This window comes from Solanum verrucosum, unplaced genomic scaffold, assembly GCF_900185275.1.
Source record: "Solanum verrucosum unplaced genomic scaffold, falcon-dt-bn FXZP01000093.1, whole genome shotgun sequence".
NCBI classification, from domain to species: domain Eukaryota; kingdom Viridiplantae; phylum Streptophyta; class Magnoliopsida; order Solanales; family Solanaceae; genus Solanum; species Solanum verrucosum.
Genome location: NW_026020065.1, coordinates 916,454 through 931,088, shown reverse-complemented (window position 1 = coordinate 931,088; position 14,635 = coordinate 916,454). Strand labels below are relative to the sequence as shown.

The 14,635-nt window shown below is 34.0% G+C and overlaps 2 protein-coding genes and 1 pseudogene across 3 annotated transcripts in view; 1 reads left to right on the top strand and 2 right to left on the bottom strand.

Annotated features, from left to right (window-relative positions):
- The window catches only part of LOC125823741 (ABC transporter I family member 6, chloroplastic), a 377,846-nt gene that overhangs the window by 205,199 nt on the left and 158,012 nt on the right, over positions 1-14,635 (bottom strand). The window lies entirely within an intron of this gene.
- On the bottom strand, positions 7,683-12,781 carry LOC125823593 (expansin-A8-like; annotated as a pseudogene).
- LOC125823765 (small ubiquitin-related modifier 1-like) overlaps positions 10,205-14,635 on the top strand; it is a 498,077-nt gene continuing 493,646 nt past the window's right edge. Inside the window, exon 1 of the mRNA XM_049503149.1 lies at positions 10,205-10,209. The gene's annotated coding sequence lies outside the window, so the exon portion shown is untranslated. The remainder of the gene's footprint in view (positions 10,210-14,635) is intronic.

Sequence of the window (14,635 nt, the reverse complement as noted above, 5' to 3'; positions counted from 1 at the left end):
AAGAAATTTACATGGAACAACCCGAGGTCTTTGTGGTTCCTCGTAAAGAAAAGAAAGTCTGTAAACTTGTTAAGTCACTTTGTGGACTAAAAACAAGTGCCCAAATAATGACATGCGAAATTTGACCAAACTATGTTGGCAAATGAATTCAAGATTAATGAATGTGATAAATGTTTTTACATTAAAGACACTCCAAATCACAAGGTCATTGTTTGTTTTTATGTTGATGACATGTTGATCAACAAAAGAGACATTTCTGATATAAAAGCAACTAAGCATATGCTAGAAAGTAACTTCGATATGAAAGACATTAAAGTTATTGATGTGATTGAGAAGGTACTTGACAAGTTCAAGTATTTGGATTTCAATATTGTCAAGACTCCAATAAATATGAGTTTTGTACTTCAAAAGGATGAAGGCAAAAGCGACTCACAATTGGATTATGCTGGAGTATTGAGAGGTATGATATATATCATAGAGTGTACGTGATCAGATATAACATGTGCTATTAATAAACTGAGTCGGTTCACGAGTAATCTCAATTAAACTCATTGGATGACAATGAAAAGAGTTTTGGAGTATTTAAAACATACTTAAAAACTATTGATTTGCATTATAACTAATATTCAACAGTATTGGAAGAATATAGTGATGCAAATTGAATCACCAGGTCAAATGAAGTAAAATTCACGAGTGGATATGTATTTACTCTTGGTGGAGGAGCAGTCTCTTGGAAATCTTCCAAATTGAAATGTATTGCTTGCTCTACTATGAAATCTGAGTTTATCACTCTAGATAAGGCCGGTGAAGAAGTTGAATGACTGCGAAATTTATTGACAGATTTTTTGCCCAAACCTTTAGCTCTTGTATGCATACACTGTGAGAGTTAATTTGCAATAGGTAGGGCATGAAGCATGATGTATAACGGAAAGCCTCGTTATATATGACGTAAACATAATATCGTTAGAGAACTACTCTCTAGTGGAATTATCATAATTGACTATGTAAAGTCAAAAGATAATGTGTCGGATCCACTTACAAAAGGCCTAACTAGAGAGAGAGTTGATAGATTATCAAAGGGAATGGGACTATGGCCGAGAACAAGTCATTGTGGAGGTAACTCTACCTAGAAGACTGGAGATTCCAAGATCTAGGTTCAAGGAGATCAAACAAAGTCATTGATGACGGTTCACCATTGTCAAACAAAGTCATTGATGACGGTTCAACATTGTCAAAATATATATTTTATGGTCCATTCTCATGATAAGACAATGTTCAGTAACAAGGATAAAGCCATTAGGACTTTTTAATAGTTTCTAAGTTTGATACAGGGTATATCAAATGGTGTATCTACGGGATAACACATTTATAAATCACCTATGTAAGTGTGAAGTGTAAGCCGCTTCAACGAGAATTCAGTATGGCTAGTTCTCTACGCACTTATAAACCAAGACGTGTTTATGGCTGAAACAAACAAAACAATGAGAACCGAAAGCAGTTCATGGGTTGATTGTGTGACTTATGTTGTCTAGGTATACACCTGTAACGACTCGGAAAATGATAGGTTAAGCAAGAGCCTATGACTTTGTGTTGACTTTATAATGAGGTTCTATGAGGGGTTTTTATGTAATTTCATTTTAATTGTGTTACATCCGACAATTTAAAATGAATATGAAGTAGCTTGAAATTGGAAGTAGTCACTTTTGGAAAAAGTTCAGAACCTGGAAATTTGGTTAAGTGTGGGAAATCAGTGAGTTTTTGGCCAATTTTGAGCAGTCATAACTCCTATCTCAGGATGATCCAGGAGTAGTTCCAGTTATGTTTGGAAAGCCCTTGGAACGATCTTTCCAACGCCACCGAGTTTACTCGATTCCGAGTTCGTATGAGCGAGTTATGCCCTTTGAAAGTTGGGCAATGAGCAAGGAGTCCGTCCGGAAATTTAAGGGCATTTTGGTCTTTTCACAAATCTTTTCTTTTGAGGTTATATTATTGTGTTAGGCTGATTGTGGATCATTTTTGTTCCATTTTAAAAGAGTAAGAGTTAGGGTCCTTGAGTGAAGAAGAGAAGAAGAGGGGAAGAAGAATAAGAAGAAGTTGGAGCTAGGATTGAAGATTTTGAGTTCCTTCTTCTTCAATTCTCGTGGGTTTTCAACTTAGAGGTATGGGGATTCTTTATCCTTGATTATTCTTCCTTTCAAGGAGCTCAATTCAAATGATTCAAAGTTCTTCCAAAAACACAAAAATCCTAATTTCGATTCTAAGCATGGGTTCTTGCATTAAATGATTTTTTTTTGATGATTTACGTTATTAATGGTGTCTATTGATGGTTTTAAGAAAGAAATTTCCATGAACCCATGTCTTGGCAAGTTTCCTAAAGTTGGCTTATGAAGTGGGTTTATTATTTATGATTGAATGATGATGGAAGTATGCTTGGATTGAGTTGAATAGTTGACTTCTATTATTATCTATGCTTATCTATTGTGAATTGTTGGAGAGTTGAGGAATGGTGATTGTGGCTTGGGAAAAAGGGTAAGTGGACCTAACTTCATTGTTAAGGTAGAATTGATATAGAATTGTGATAGATTGATGTGTGATCCACTTATGGTGGAGGTGTTTACTTATTGAATGTATTGTGTTTATGGCCTTGGAGGCATTATATGAGGAATTGAAGTGTTGACATGATATCATATATGTGAATGGGATGTGAAGGACTTGAATGAGAATCAAATGAAGTAAAGGCAATCATGTTGTGAATATAAAGGTGTTCATGTGATCTCAAGGTGATCTTGTTTAAAGTGTTATTGTATTGTGATTGAAAGTGTGTCCTCTATTATTGTTCATATGTGATGATGATGGAATGTGAAGGAACTTTATAATGTGATGTGTGTCTTGACTTGGTAGACTTAGGTGCCTCTTCTTGATACATTAGAAGCTTTGTTGAATATGAATCGATAGGATATGGCATTCCTTTCGGATGTAAGTGACGAAACCTGTTTTTGAGCTGGATAGTGTTTGGTATTTTAGGCATATCTCTTGCTCTAGAACTTAGTTTGCAGTGAATAAATATGATTTGGAAAGCTAACTCGTATACCTACAACTTTTATGTTTATGTAAAATTCTAATTTAACTGTTATGGATACGAAATATGGGACGCAACATAGGGAAAGTTCTGCCCAGATTCCGAGAATTGAAATCCTGCATGACCAGCGGCTAGTGTCTTGACTATATCTTTTTGTACAAAATATATTTTGCGGTGATCCTTGTTTGTTTGCAACCCTAAGAGATGTATCTACATCTTTCATGAAGGTTATAAAGTCTAGTTCTGCCATTTTCCTTTTCAAATCTAAGATGCAACATGAGGTACTAGGCTGGCCAGATTCCCTGTTTTGGGAGCATAGTTGTATTTGTACATGCTAGGCTTACTTATGATGATGATCCTATTTTACGTCATCATTACTGAGCTAATAGAAGTTAAATAAGTTATGTAATTGTATTTCTAAGGTTGATATACTCGTGAACAAGTTGAGGTATGTGGGTTTGATTGTGGAAACCTTCCTTTCCACAAGTCCAACCATTTATCCTCTATTTCTAATTCAAGTTTATGGGTCCTTATGATTATTTATGAACTCTTGAATTATGAAATTACTACTACACATCCTATTATGGTCTATTTTGCATATTATCATGAAATGGAATTATTATGTGATGTTTATGGTTTTCATGCTTCCATGATCAAATTATGAAGGTTGATATATATGTATGTTGTTGGTGGGCTGATTTATATGGATTTTGGAATTGGTTGCCTAGTACGGGGGGTAGTAGGCCCGTATAACCATATCGAGGGGTTGGTACCTTGGTTGCCTAGTACGGGGGGTAGTAGGCCCGTATAACCATATCGAGGGGTTTGTACCTTGGTCCCTAGCTCGGGGGGTGGTAGGCCCGGGTAACCATATTGAGGGGTTTGTACCTCTTTCGCCTCTCCAAGGGGGTGGTAGGCCTTGGAAATACTATATTGATGGTCACTCACCACACATGTACTACGCCCCACTAAATATGATTTATTTTATATAAGCATCATTATACATATCATCTCATTAATATGCTATCTATCGGGTATGATTATGCACGTTGCCTATAAAGTCCTTATCTAAGGTAATCTTGGGGAACACTTAAGTGTGCTTGAAGAGGATCGTGTGGGCGGTCACTTCTTGTCTCACTCAAGTGTGTCTTAAGGTTATATTAGGTAGAGGTCCTATGGTAATAAAATGACATGTGTCCTTCTAAAGTTAAGCATGGGTTGTATGTGGATTTATGTTAAGTATATGTATGGTTGGCTATGGTCTTATATGTTAATGTTGACTTGTATTATGTCTCTTATACTTGTAACGGAAAGGTTTTATCAAAGGATATGAAAGCATACATTTCTTGTAAATGTCCGTTGTGCATATTTTCTTGCATGGTCTCCATACTTAGTACTTAATTGTGCTAACCCCTTTCTTTCGCTTTTTGACTAAAGTGTAGGGATTTGGAGATGGTGATATGTCATGGCTACTTGTTAGGTTTTTAAGAGTTGAAGAGGAAGACTTGGTGAGTCCTCATAGATTCGAGGGCAATAACCAACATGTTCCTTTTTTTATGTCTCTCTAGTATTTGCTTAAGTTTTGAGTGGGCTTAGTCCCAATGTTATATTCAGGTATTAGATGGTTTTGAGACATATTGTATAAAGTTTAGAAAGTCTTCCGCTTGCTATTTATTGAAAGTATCTTCGTGTGTGAAGAAAGTTTTTAATTCCTTATGGTTTTGGTGTCTATGCGATGAATGAATGCTAAGAGGCTTGTATTAGACCTCTTCGAGGTTGAGTACGCCGGTTACAACTAGGGGGTGCTCCCGAGTCGTGACAACACCAAAGTTCGACGGTTCAAAGATATCAAATCTACCGATTGACCGAGTATATCCGATATATGTTCACTATGGAAAGTTCAAAGGGAAATCCACTTATCCAGAAGCAATCAATCCTTACTTACGAATCACACAATTTTTCATGCATATGTTTTAAACAATAGCCATTCCCTATTCATGTGGGGGATTGTTGGGTTTTAAAGGTGTGAACAGGAAATGAAGGGTTGTGACTATGCTGAAAGGTTGTGACCTTTATGAAAGGTTGTGTCCGTTCTAAAGGGTTGTGACCGTTTGAAAGGTTGTGACCTTTCTGAAAGATTGTCTTCTTACCAAAGAGTTGTGACCTTTACCCTTTGTTGACTATAAATAGAGAGGCTTTCTCTCTTTTTTCTGCATCGAATTCTTCCCTTCTCTTGCATAAATTTCTTACAAAATAAAATCGATCGATCGTGTCTGTGTGTGAGATTTGTGCTGCCATTTTGAGTTCGTTGAAATTATTGAAGTTTGAAGTACCGCTACTTCTTTAATGGTTAATCCGTTTTATCTTAGGAGGAATTAATCTGCAATCTCGGATACTTGAAGAGATTAAATTTCTTAAGGACATACAGTGTAATTTGTGGACTCGAATAGTTCTTTGTTTTTTCTTTTCATTTTTTATTATTTCTTGTTTGATAATCTGAATACAGGAGATAACAAATACCTCAGGAGAAGAGACCTAAAAATCAACCTTAGGTCTCTAAAATGTAGGTCACTTCTTTTGTTAGAGACTTCATGAGGTCGCCAAAAAGTGATCTCACGAGGTTACCAACTAATTTTTTGTTTTTTTCCAAAAAGAAACATCATGAGGTTGGTATATTACTAATTTTTTTCACAAAAAAAATACTTTATAAGGTCGTTATTTAATTTTTTATTTTTATTAAAAGAGACCTCATGAGGTCCCTAAATAAGACAACTAAGTGACCCCATGAAGTTCTGAAAAATAAAATTACAAACAAACCTCACAAGGTCTCTTTACTGCATTTCTAGAAAATAAGTTGTAGAAAAGAGATCTCATGAAGTCTCTTTTTTGCATACTCTGAAAAATGAAAATGCAGAATATAGCGATCTCATAAGGTTTTTTTTTAAAGAAAAATTTGATAGCTAATTATTATTTTTGCAGCTGTCCGTCCACCTGCCATTTTAATTCAGCTAAAAATATATACATTCTAGCAAGTTTAAAAAAGCTACACACAATCAATCAAACCACAACGAATACATTTACTAAATATCATCTAATCAATACCAAATGAAAATCAAACTTTAAAGTACTTCAAATTTGAACAAAAAAAAGCATATATAGAAGTTATAGGTTATACAATTGGATTTCAAACTATTTTAAAATTATTAGGCATTCACAAAACACGTAATAAGTCTTAGAACCCACCATAAAGTACATAATTTAGATTAAACTTTAAATTTCAATAGTGCTGAAGTGTGTTTGCCACATGATCCTCTCAGTTTTCTCTTTTTCAAAATTTTCATTCCTTCTTTTATACGTTCATGATTTTCATAAACTTAAAATGGACAATCTTGTATCAAAGTTACTTCACTATTGACATACCTAGCTCCCAATAGAGAACGAAAATCATGTATTGCTTATAAATACCTTAAGCTTATCAAATCATTCAATCATTATCACTTATACGGATGTATTTGATGCATGCAAGTTACAACTTCTCAACTATGTATGAACTTACCACATTATAATTAGCACCAATTTCACCATCAATAATCATAGAGCAAATATTAATTAATCTTTTAGTATATTTTTTTTAAGCCTGCTATATGATATGACAACTTTTTAATCAACAATTCATTTCTTTTTTGGATTTTTTTCGCCCTTTGCCTTTTCATTCGATCTTCTTCCTTTTTTACTGGCCATTTCCTTTTCTTTTTTTTTTTGATTTTCCATCCGATGCTCTATACCCATATTAAAGTTCGACTAAATCTGAATTCACGTGCCGAGAAGTCCACATTGAGAATTTCCCTTTAATTTTGACTGTTCACCATTGAAGTTCCCTTTAAATGAGACAAGTTTATTAATGAACCATTACTTCCACTAACATCACCAGCCGTTCTCCAACATTTTCAATAATAAATGTCATAGTTTATAAGCAAGTTTTAAGTTCTGCATCGTTAGAAACAGTTGTACCCTTTAATTAGAAAGCCCAGAACTCAGAAGCCTAATCAAACTTTACCTTGTGACAGAAATGATATTATTTGTCACCATATAATAAATAGTTATTTTAAATTATTTGTTAATTGATTAAATTATAATAAAATACTACAATTATTTTTAAAAATAAGTGTCAACAATTTTGTAAAGTTTCAAAACAATTTCTTAAGGGGTAAACTAGTAAAACTATCTTTACTATTTATAATTTCTCAAGGGGCATGTAAAGAGAAAAACAGGGATTAGAAAATTAATTTCTTTAGGAGTTCTACTATTAGGATGTTTGCCCGCACAAAGAACATTAGGAGCTAGATTGTGTAATGAGGAATACAATGAAGCAGCACATGAATTGGCCAACACCAAATTCTCAATTGCCATCAATTTATTACAAAATGATCAGTACAAACTTATTTTCATGGATGCCTATAATTTAATACTTGATTACATAGTCAACCCTAAAAAATATGGTACACTAACATTAATTCATCAACTATTTGATCGATTATAGGATTTGCAGTGTAAAACTCCTCAAAATGCTATTCTTCACTTAAGTTTATTGGTGAAATTAAAATTAAACCCCTTCAAAAGTTTGTCCAAATTGCCAATTAGGTGGTGCAACATTGTAGCTTCTAATAGTCCGTCCATCACTTGTTGACACTTGAAATGAAAGACTTTGGCCATTCATATATGAATTGCTTTGCCAATTTTGGCCCCAATTGGCTGCGATCCAGACCCTGACCCTTTAATAGAGACTAAATTAACATCTCCAACGTTTGTCACCAAAACTAAGTTAAAGTAAGAGTGTCCATTAATTGTAAACCTTATTCCTCCTTTTTTGTTGCAGGGCACCCTGTTAAATACCATCAACGAACTTCATGTCACCCAATTATTTCGTGCCTAGACATAATTTTTTTAATTGAGATTTAAGTTATATCCACTAACAAGATAATAGAATGTGTATACTATTAGTGCAACTTAAACTCCAATTTAAGGTTACTTGCCTTATTAATTAGGTTATGCTAATTCTACTGATTATAGGTAGTTACTTATAATGAGCTTTTGAGTTATATGTACTCATATGGTATATTTTTTTTGTTTTTTTAGTACTAGGTCGCTTATAAGGTTAGTATAAAATAAATTTCCATGATAAACAATAATTGGTGACTTTATAAAAATGGTAACCCCTAATCCCTCTATCCTATTTTACATAGCACATTTTTTAGTTTGCCCTTAAAAAATGATACATTTACATATTTAGAAATAATTTAAGAGATAAGTGTCAAAAACATACCTAAATTATTCTCATTTTTTGAGTTTCATACCAAACTATTGAGAGTATAAGTTTCTCAAACTAATAAGTTACTCCTTTCGTTCCTTTTTATATGTCACCTTTTTAGATTCCACTTGCATTAAAGAAACTAAGTAAGTTTACAATTCTACCCCTATTTAATGTTATTTTGAAGTCAACTTTTCAATAAATAAATCCATTTTTTATTTTTAATTTGTTTGTTGAGATTTGTGTTCCAAAATCAGATTTTATAGAGTAATGCAATGGTGCGAGTAATTAATCAGTGTATGAAGTAATTACAATGAACATTAATTACTTATTAGGTTTCCTATGTTGGTCAAATATCTATTTTCAAGACTAATTAACTATCAATGGGATAGTAGGAAGAATATTGTAATTTATTGATTTTATGAAATGACAAGTATTATGGACCAATTATTTATAGTAAGGATGACATATAAAAAAGAATGGATGGAGTATAGTTTAGGTATGAAACTCACACTCTCTCAATAGTTCAGGTTTGAAACTCAAAAAAAATATATTTTAGATGTGTTTTTGACATTTATTCTAGTTTAAAATAAGTGAATTATTCAAACTTCAAGAGAATTGTTGAACTTTTTTCATGTTTACCCTTCGTTTAATGAAGTTCTTAACTACTTTACCTTTTCTAGGAGATTAATATCAAAATAATCAAAAGGGTAATATTGGAAACTGGAAAGTAGTCTTTGATTTATATCGTTAAATATTTTTTTTTGTATTGAGCTATGTGCAAGAAGGCTGGCTCAGCCAAATCGAAGTGCTGGCGCGGAGGATTGCACCATCCACCGTTATGGATTTGGTGGACAGAAATTTGTGGCTGTAACAGTAATAGTAATAGTAGCCTCAAGGCACCATGGTGCGTCGTTGCTGCAAGTGAGCTCGTAGCAAGCACCACAGGTCAAGCCATTGTTTAATAGTGCTGTGCTTAGTGCTGCTGTGTTGGTTCCATATCCTTGGCTATACAAATTGCCATAACCACAAGCACCCCCTACATGCATGCATGTCCCAAACACATGATGCTTTTGTTAGCCAATTTAATTTGACATAATAGATAAACGTGTCATTTAATTTGGCTTCAGCTTGCATCACACTTAAATTTCTACGTATAAAGTTGAATAAGTAGACACATTTGCATCTACGTGGCATCTTGTGTGTAGTATGTCACGTAGGATGTATATGTCTATTTGTTCAATTTTATACAAGCTTAAGTGATTACCTGTGCACGTCCAAATTGAAATACATCGATGTTAAAATGCATGCTTATGTATTATCCCATTTAACTTCTAGCACAAGAAACCGTCCATAAAAAAAATGAGATTTTTAATTTGGAAATTAAGACATGTTGTAACATCTCGCAATTTGAAATAACTAGGAAAAAGCTAATAATTGGAAATAGTCATTTTTGGAAAGAATGAAAATCTGGAAATTTGTTAAGTTAGGAAAAGTGAGTTTTTGATCAACTTCAAACGGCCATAACTCCTAGATTAGGATGATTTAGGTGTACTTCCAGATATGGTAGGAAATCTCTTGGAATGATCTTTCCAACGCCTCCGAGTTTGTGCGATTCCAAGTTCGTATGAGTGAGTTATCCCCTTTGGAAGTTGGACTGTTCGAATAAGGAAAGTCTAAAACCGGATTTTAGAAGGGTAGTTTGGTCTTTTCCTTACCCAACTTAATTAATTCGTTTTTAGGAGTTTAATTGGGGTAAATTCAGATTTTAGTCAGTTTAGAAAAAGTGAATTTCACGCTAGGGCTTGGAGAGAGGAGAAAAGAGAAGAAACGAGAAGAGAAAGCAAGTTTCGTCAAGATCGTCGAGTTTAGCTTGTGGATTTCGTCAAGGTGTGATCCCTACGAGGTATGTGAGATCACATAGCGTTGAGTTAGTTCACCCACGCGCCAATCATGATTCAATTTCAGCGAAGTTTATTAGATTTGAAAGTAAATTAATCCTTGAGTTCTTGATGATATTCGTTTGAATTCTTGTGGGTTGTGTTGTTGGAGTTTTCTTGAGATTGATTCATGTTTTTAGTTGTGTTTTCGAGTAGAATCTGATGCATATTGAGGGTATAAATGATTCTAAGTGTTTGGGGAAAGAACCATTGAAGTTTAGAGGGTTTAGAGATAAAAAAAAAAGGAGCAAGAAAAGTCGTCAAATGCCTGGGGAAAAGGGTAGTCGCGCAAGCCAGCGCGCCCCAAAAGGGTCTCTGAAGTTTACCCCTTGGGGCGATGCGCCAGCCAGCGCCCCAAGGGCAGTCTCTGATCTTTTCCATCTGGCGCCCCGCGCCTCTCAGAGCACCAGTCCTTCCCATTTCTTCCTCACCTTTTCGTATTTGTTCCCTAGTAATGTACCTATGTTTTCTTGTTGATTCCAACACTCTAAGGTACATTTAAACATCATGAAATCATCCATAAACATGAGATCATGAACCTTGAATTCATAATCCAATTCAAGGAAAGTTAAGATCAAAGTCAAGAGAAGTTTATAAAGTTTTCAAAAGTCTTTCACAAACGTTTTAACTTTATTTAAATACTTAAGTTTCAAGTTAAGCAAAGAGTAAAGAGTTGAGTTCATTTCTTCAAAAGAAGTATATCGGGACTATGTATTCCCAAAGAGTAAAAAAATTTCACATTTAAACAAGAAATGAAACCTTGATTTCCAAAGAGCCTTTGAGCTAGTTTTCAGAAAAGAGTAATCGCTTTCTAAATGAAGCAAGAGAGGAAACTATGATTTCCAAGATAGCCTTTGAGCTAAGTTTTTGAGCAATTATCTCAAATCACAGAAAGAAGGATGTTTTTAAACATAAGAGCTAATATCACATTTTTGGGAGTAGTATTGAGCACCGATATGAGAGAGAGTTCAGACAACTCACAGCTCCTATAAACCATGTAGCCATCATGGGTAGAAAAGGGTCATACTTTTTAGATGATTCCTTTAGTGCTTTTTAGCATAGACTAGTGGATCCACTTAGTAGTTCAGGTTTTATACCCTCAACAAGGTATAGGACGACCCTGGCAGCGTGAGGCAAAACGTTGTATCATCACAATAGCTCTTACGTGATGGTTGACGGTTAGAGAAACTCCCACAGTTTATTTACACAGTTTATTTGTATTTTTACATACATCTCAGAGTTATATGTATCTTTGCATACACACAGAGTTGACATAATGTTTTAAACAACTTTTCTTTATATTGCACTTGTTTTAAACTGCTTTATATTGAAATAAGTTCAGTTTTGTTGAGTTGAGTTGAGCTAGGTAAGTTCTTCAGATTCTTTTCAAGCCTATGTTGTGTTTAGCACTCCAACTCGCATACTCATACATTCAATGTACTGATGCCAGTTGTCCTGCATCTTATTATGATGTCAGTTGTCCTGCATCTTATTATGATGCAGGCACAGGTAACTAGGATCGGCATCCAGCGCATTGTTGATCCAGTGAGTACTCCAGAGTCAGTTGGTGAGCCTCCTTGCATTCCGGAGGACACCTTTTTATTGTTTTCAAATATTTTATTAGTTCATTAGGATGTCGTGGGGTTTTTCCCGACATCCATCTCAGTTGTTTTAAAGGCTTCATAGACAGTCAGATGTTAGTTCTTTAGTCTTTTCATTGTCATTATCTTATGTTAAGACTTGAGTTTGACTTAATGGCCAAGTTGAATGTTCCATTATAACATTCTAGTTTATTATAGACTTGTCTTTGTTGAATTAAGTCTTCTGCTGAGTAAGTAAGCCAGGCCAAGGGTTCGCTTGGGGGCAGCAATGATTCTCGAGTACCAGTCCCGCCCAGGATGTAGGCTCGAGGCATGACACATGTTACCTGCTATAACAAGTAAAAATGCCCCAATAGGTTAAAATTATTTATATTATTAGTGTGTATATGTAAAATACTTTTTCAATAACGATAATTAAATATGAATTACGTTTGTTTATCAAGAACTTAATCATTCACATTTTCTTTGCTTCAATTTAAGTGTCTTACTACTTTCATTATTGGTAGTTTGATCTAATTTTTCAAAAACATCATTTTTCATATTTAGTATAACTCTTTAATTACAACATCTTATTACGTAACATGTTAAGCACCACAACATTCAAATTAACATTCTGATAAATCATGTATACACATGATAAAACTGCAAAATTCAAAAGTCTTTCGTCAAAGGTATAGCATAGGATGGAAATTATAAATCTTTTGGACATACCCATTGTACAAGAAGCATCACTCCCTCCATAGAAGGTGGCATGAGCACTTTGCCAGCCTCCATAATGGGCGAAAACCCCATGGAAGCAAAAGCTTAATAATAATACGAAGAAGAAGAAAGAAGAATGTATGGAGAAAGCCATTGTTGAGGAAGTTGAGAGTTACTAATAAATAAGTATGAGAGAGTAGTAAGTGGCTTAATGCTAGTTGAAGAGGTATGTATAGAGGCGCTATTTATATTTAATAGTAGTGAACTTGAATCAGAAATTGGGGCTAAAGATATGGTAGGCAAAATTTAAGTATACTAATTGATTCCTCCCTAAGATCTTAGTTAACACTACCTCTTTAGTTCTTTAACTTGCAAACCTGACAATCCAGAATCTCAATCGGTGCTTCTTTATATGATAAGTCGATTTTCACCCTAACACTTTATATTGGAACGATGAGTAAAGGATCTCCAACACACTTCTTTAGCATAGAGACATAAAATACATGATGTACGAATATCAATTCCTTAGGTAACAATAATTCATAAGCTACTTTCTCAATCCTATCCTCAATACGGTAGGGGCTAATAAATTGGGGACTAAGTTTTACCTTTTTAACAAACCGCATGACACCCATCATAGGCAAAACCTTCAAGAGAACTCATTCTTCTACCTCAAATTCCAAATCTCACTTCCTCACGTTAAAGTAAGATTTCTGTCGATTTTAAGCATTTTTCAATCACTCCAGAATGAACTTAAAATTTTTCATAACTAGGTGAACTAAGTCTAGACCTATCACTGCGACTTCGTCTACCTTGAACCATTGTTTCATCTGAATGCTAGAGTTGTAACTGTTATTATACGTAAACTCGATAAGAGGTAGTTGATCATTGGGGGAAAAATTAATAGACAAAACAAACCTCTAGGAACCTTCTATAATAACCGGTCAATCCTAGGAAACTTCTAATATATGTCGAAGTAGTGGATCTAGGCCAAGTTTTCACTGCCTCAATCTTATAGGAATCAATCTAAATACCCCCACTAGAAACAATATGACTAAGGAGTGTCACATATTTGAACTCGAACTCACACATAGAAAATTTAGCACATAACTCATGATCCTTGAGTGTCTGAAGTACAATTATAAGATGGCAAGTATGTACCTCCTAATTAGGGAGTAAATTAGACTATTGTCGATGAAGGTAATTACGATCACGTTGAAGTATAATTCGAACATTCTATTCATGAAATCCATAAATGTTGTGAGAGACTAGTTAAAGCAAAAAGTCATGGCAAGGAATTTGAAATGACTATACCGATCAACAATAACTAAATCCTATCTATATCATAAAATGATATAGCTCAAAGGAACGTCAATATATTAAATGTATTGGTATGTAAAGCAAGAATTGACCGAAAGACTGAAAAGTTGAGAATGAACAATATAACTATAGTAGCTTAATGAAGAGAGTCAAAGCTGAGATATGTGAGATATCACTTAAAATTTTCAATAAGTTGATCGCAAAAAAAAAAAACCAAGATCTTAACTGAAAAGATGAGACATGTATTAAAAGACATCCTTTGTATATACAACATGGTTCATTAAACGTATAAGTTTATTGATCTATAAAGCGAAGAACCAACTAATAGCGATATACAATGATAAGAATGCTCAATAGGTAAGATTTTCACATCCTAAAGAGGACTTCTCTCTTACTATGTGAAAATAATTGTTCCCAAGACAGATTTAGAGCGTATTTTTTTAATTTAATTTATTAATTCTTTTTTAATAGAGAGTTCCTCGGATGAGTACCCTTCACTTCCAACCTTAAGATTGTGAGTTCGAGTGACCAAGAGAGAAAAGGTCCTGAGGAAGGGATAAATTTTTTAAAAAATTTGGATTTGGATTATATGTAATTATATTAACATATATTTTTAAATAAAAAATAATAATAATATTAATAATTAAAAAAATAAAAAATTGTACTCATTCTAAATTGATTTACTACA